The sequence below is a fragment of the Hyaena hyaena genome, unplaced genomic scaffold (assembly GCF_003009895.1).
Source record: "Hyaena hyaena isolate Hyena2069 unplaced genomic scaffold, ASM300989v1 scaffold_368, whole genome shotgun sequence".
Lineage (NCBI taxonomy): Eukaryota > Metazoa > Chordata > Mammalia > Carnivora > Hyaenidae > Hyaena > Hyaena hyaena.
The window spans coordinates 448890-454889 of NW_024080989.1; positions in this window are offsets into that span (position 1 = coordinate 448890).

A 6000-nucleotide genomic window follows, 5' to 3' on the forward strand; every position below is an offset into this window, starting at 1 on the left:
ATCTTTAGTTACTTACCAAGTTAAATTGCAGAAACATTATCTTCAATGCATTTTAGAACGTTTCCATTACCCCAATAATATCCTTTATACCCACTTACCTGCAATTCAAAATATGATCCACAGATGTTGTGTTTGGTCCACCTGATATTAAAAAAAATTCTTTTTGCTAGTTTTCTAAACTGAGACAATTTCATATAAAATTTTTAAATTTTAACCTTTTGAAAAATCAAGATTGAACAAAATTGGACCTTCCTTTATGCCAGGCAAAACTGGTAGCTGGCTCCTTTCAAACAAAAATGTACTTGCCAGTTCCTCATGAAATCAGTGATGGGGCCCAGGAGGGGGCCCAGGACCATGGCCCCACATGCCTGTCACCACAACCCCCGGCACCTGGCTGTATGGCTCTTGGCAGGTGGCAGAGCCGTTGTGGCTGTGTTGTTGTTACAAAGATAGTTTTTGGTTCCCACCAAAAAGGAGCGGCTCTTTTTACTTGGGCAAACTTCTGTGAAAGCAAAGCCACATGTCTTATTTTGAAACTTCATCAATAGGGTTTGTACTTGACGTGGCAAAGGAAAGCTCAGAGTTTTCTCCTTTTCTTGCTATCTCTTTGGAACCTACCTCTCCCTGCACATAAAGTTGGTATTTCTCAAATCTTGCTTTTTGGCTTAACTTTGCTAGACTCAATGCAGACACACTTCTCAGGGAGCTCGTGACAGAGCTGATTGGAGGGGGACCAATCAGTATTTAGTTACAATCAGCATTTAGTTACAATTAGTATTTAGTTACTAAGGTAGACATTGCTGGTTGTCCACTCAGCTTCTCCTTTGCTCCTTACCATTTTGTTCAGAGTGGTGATATTTTCAGAAAAGGTGGACCCAGCCCTAGGGAGTGAAATACGACTGGCCTGACCCATGCTAGGCACCCAGGTCTCTCTGACAGTGATTGGTTTAGGATAGGCATATGACCTGATCTAGTCAGAGACCTAAGGGGATATGGACATTGGCTGGGGGACATTTAGAGCAGACAGCCCCCCCCCCCTTTTGCCATCTTTGTTTATTGTCACAATGGTATGTAACACTTGGTGCCACAGCAGCCACCTTGTGATCATGAGGGCAAAGCCAAGAGAATCACAGAGAAGCTGAAACAGAGCCCTGATGTGGTTGAGCTGCCAAATCATCCAGACGTCTCCTTCTGGACTTCCAGTCATGTGAGATCAGCTATGCCCTTATCGTTCAGGCCACTTGTACTTATGCATTCTGTTATTTGAAACCAAAAGCATCCTGACCAAAGTGTAACATGCTAATCATAAGTCCTGTTGCCAACTGGGATGCTTCCCTGCACCCCAACATTTGCTCAATTTGTTAACCATATTTTTGGGGTGGGTTTCTCATGTAGAAAGCTACACTCAACCAATTTATGTTGGCATTGTTTTTAAATCTCAAGAGGTTGAGTTTTTCCTCATTTTTTTTTTAAAATGTTTTATTTATTTCTAGGAGAGAGAGAGACAGCATGAGCAGGAGAGGGTCAGAGAGAGAGGGAGATACAGACTCTGAAATAGGCTCCAGGCTCTGAGCTGGCAGTCAGCACAGAGCCCGACGCGGGGCTCGAACCCACCAACCGCGAGATCATGACCTAAGCGAAAGTCGGACGCTTAACCGACTAAGCCACCCAGGCGCCCCAAGTTTTTCCTCATTTTAACTCCAGAGTTTATGTGCAAATGATATGACCTAAAAACTGTATTACAAAAGACTCCGAGGTTAGCCAGGGAAACAAAGGACAATGCACAGACCTCGCCATGGCAGAGGTACTTCCACCAGCAATCCTGGATTAAATTAACAAGCAGGCAAAGAGGGTCACTCGCCAAACCACGTACTGGTAGCCAGCTCTGAAGACCTATGAAATGGCTTTGTTTGCTGCCAGCCTCCACCCATGGGCTTGTTTTAATTAGAGAATTAATAGTCCCTTATGTCAGGAAGGCTACAGCTGCTTCAAGCCTCACCTCACCACAACACCTGGGGGAGTAGTATTCGGTCACCCTGTTGTTAGGCTGAGATGATGGCAGCCCCAAGCACTGGCCACCGGCCCATTGTTGTGCCCAAAGCTCTATTCACTAACATTAGCGTCCATCTACTGAACACCTGCCACGTGCCAGGTGTCCCTTGTCATAGCACTACTCCCTAAAACTACACTGTTATGCGGGATAATTACAGGGCCCACTTCACAGACAAGGAAACCAAGGCTCAAGGTATGCAAGTGGGTTGCATGAGACCAAAAAGCTGAAAAATTGCAGCACTCCCTGTCTCCTAAGTCTGCCGCAGCAATGCCACTCAGATCTGGAAGAAGGGGGTCACCAAGTTCCTGGGAGGGGCTTTCACTACAGCTCACGGCTCTGTTGGTTAAGTGTCTAACTTTGGCTCGGGTGGTGATTTCGTGGTTTGTGAGTTTGAGCCCTCATTAGGCTTGCATGGAGTCTGCCTGGGATTCTCTCTCTCCCTCTCTCTCTGCCCCACCCCTGCTGTCTCTCTCTCTGTCTCTCTCTCTTTCTCTCTCTTTCTCTTAAAAAATAAACTTTAGGGGCGCCTGGGTGGCTCAGTCAGTTAAGTGTCCAACTTCGCCTCAGGTCATGATCCCATGGTTGGTGAGTTAGAGCCCCGCATTGGGCTCTGTGCTGACAGCTAGCTCAGAGCCTGGAGCCTGCTTCTGATTCTGTGTCTCCCTCTCTCTCTGACCCTCCCCTGCTCCTGCTCTGTCTTTGTCTGAAAAATAAATACATAAACAAAAAAAATAAAAAAAATAAACTTTGAAAAACTAAAAGAAAAAGAATCACCAATATTATAAAAGGAGAAGTGATTGTTCTAGATTAAGATAGACGAGAGAAATAACAACAAAATGCAATGCGTGATCCTTGATTGTGTTCTGGTTTACAAAAACCGACTTCAAGAGAGACTTGGGGGCAAATGGGAAAACTTGAATATGGCCCTGTTATTAGATTAAATTAGATAATTATTTTCTAGGACAATACTTTCTGGAGATGTATTTGAAGGAGAAAAGTACCTGTTTGTAATTTACTTTAAAATAATTCAGAGACATAGAGATAATAGCTAGGGAGGTAGTGGATAGATAGAAGGAGGAAATAGGCAAAATATTTACCATTGTTGAATCTGGGTGGTAGATATATGAAGATTCCTTGTACAATTCTTTCTACTTTTCTTTTTTTAAAAAAAAAATTTTTTTAATAGTTTATTTATTTTTGAGACAGAGAGAGACAGAGCATGAGTGGGGGAGGGACAGAGAGAGAGGAAGACACAGAATCTGAAACAGGCTCCGGGCTCTGAGCTGTCAGCACAGAGCCTGATGTGGGGCTCAAACCCATGAACCATGAGATCTGACCTGAGCCGAAGTCAGATGCTTAACCAACTGAGCCACCCAGGTGCCCCTCTTTCTACTTTTCTGTATGTGTTTCAAGCATAATAAAAAGGGAGGGGGGAACCTTTCATAACAAAAAGTTTACACACTAAATGAAGATGGCCATAGGGTGAGACCTGAGGCCAGGGCCTCTGTTGGACAAGTTTGCCTACCTGGCCTCCTCCATTAGTGCTTTGCCCAGGTTTTGGGCTCCCCTGATGTTTCAACCTGGACGCTCTGAGGCTTGAACGAGCTTAGAGACCGCTGAGACCCCTAGGAGCAGACCAGGAAGAACTGGTTGTGCGGCTGGATGACCAAGGCAGGGTCCCTAATTGGTGACTTAGAGTGAAGATAAATGTGTCTCCCATAAAGGGGCCCTTGAGAGAGACAAGCCCTTTACAGAAAAGCAAAAGTCCCTCCTGGGCATCTCTCCCATTGAGAATAGGAACAGAGTTAAAAGCATAGTAAGAAATAAATGTATCAATCGATACACTGTACACTTTAAACTTACACAATGTTATGAGTCAATTTTATGTCAATAAAGCCGGAAAAAATAAACAGCACAGTAAGATAATGGGCAGCAAGGCTGGGCCCTGAAGTTAGAATGATTTACCAGAGTAGAAAGTCATTACTGGCTCTAAAGACCAAAATTGAGGTTGAGGTTCCCCAAGTCAATTAGCAGACTTAGCACATTTCCCATAAAACACCAGTGAACAACTTTACAGAACTTGAGAAAATGATCACATAACTCATATGGAAAAGTGGGCCAAAAATACAGATTTGAAGAATATTTTTAGAGAGTATAAGCTCCTTGAGAAGGAGAATCACACCAGCTTGTCTGTCTCCCCACCCAAATTCCCATTTTGCCATGGGAGCTTGCATACAATAGGTCTCCAAAAAAATTTTTTTGTGGTTGTTTCTCGTGTTCAAAATTAAAAAAAAAAATTTTTTTTAATGTTTATTTATTTTTGAGAGAGAGAGTATGAGTGGTGGAGGGGCAGAGAGAGAGGAAGACACAGAATCTGAAGTAGGCATCAGGCTCTGAGCTGTCAGCACAGAGCCCGACATGGGGCTTCAACCCACAAACCATGAGATCATGACCTGAGCTGAAACCTAGAGTCAGATGCTTAACGGGCTGAGCCACTCAGAAGCCCAGATAAAGCACTTCTAAGTGCAATCTAACTGAATAAATTCTTCATAGCCAGTTTTCCTTTTTTTATTTTAAGTTTATTTATTTAGAGAGAGGGAGAGAGAGCGAGCTAGCAAGAGAAGGGCAGAGAGAGAGAGAGAGAGAGAGAGAGAGAATCCCAGGCAGGCTCCATGCTGTCAGTGCAGAGCCCAGCTTGGAGTTGGAACTTAACCAACCAACTGTGAGATCATGACCTGAGCCAAAATCAAGAGCCAGATGCTCAGCCGACCTGAGCCACTTAGGTGCCCCTGTCACAGCCAGTTTTCTTAAACATAGGAAGAAATTCCACCTTCATCTTCTTTTCCCTGTTCATTAAGGTTGTGGGGAGAAATAGGAGATGCAGGGAAAAAGCATTTGATAAAATACAGCATCCCTTCTTAATAAAGAACCTCGAGAAAGTCAGGATAGAAGGAACTTACTTAAACATCATAAAAGCCATCTATGAGAAGCCCTCAGCTAACATCATCCTCAACAGGAAAAAACTGAGAGCTTTCCCCCTGAGATCAGGAACACGACAGGGATGTCCATTCTCACCACTGTTGTTTAACATAGTGCTGGAAGTCCTAGCATCAGCCATCAGACAACAAAAGGAAATCAAAGGCATCAGAATTGGCAAAGAAGAAGTCAAACTTTTCACTTTTCGCAGACGACATGATACTCTACATAGAAAACCCGACAGACTCCACCAGAAGCCTACTAGAACTGATCCATGAATTCAGCAAAGTTGCAGGGTACAACATCAACATACAGAAATCGGTTGCATTTTTATACACCAACAATGAAGCAATAGAAAGAGAAATCAAGAAACTGATCCCATTCACAATTGCACAAAAAACGATAAAATACCTAGGAATAAACCTAACCAAAGATATAAGAGATTTGTATGATGAAAACTATAGAAAACTTATGAAGGAAATTTAAGAAGACACAAAGAAATGGAAAACATTCCATGCTTAGGGATCGGAAGAATAAATATTTTTAAAATGTCGTTAATACCCAAAGCAATCTACACATTTAATGTAGTCCCAATCAAAATTGCACCAGCAGCATTCTTCTCAAAGCTAGAACAAACTATCCTAAAATGTGTATGGAACCACAAAAGACCCCTAATAGCCAAAGTAATACTGAAGAAGAAACCCAAAACGTGAGGCATCACCATCCCAGACTTTAGCCTCTACTACAAAGCTGTCATCATCAAGACAGTATGGTATTGGCACAAAAACAGACACATAGACCAATGGAACAGAATAGAGAACTCAGAATTGGACCCACAAATGTACAGCCGATTAATCTTTGACAAAGCGGGAAAGAGTATCCAATGGAAAAAAGACAGCCTCTTTAGCAGAAGGTGCTGGGAGAACTGGGCAGCAACATGCAGAAGAATGAAACTGGATCACTGTCTCACA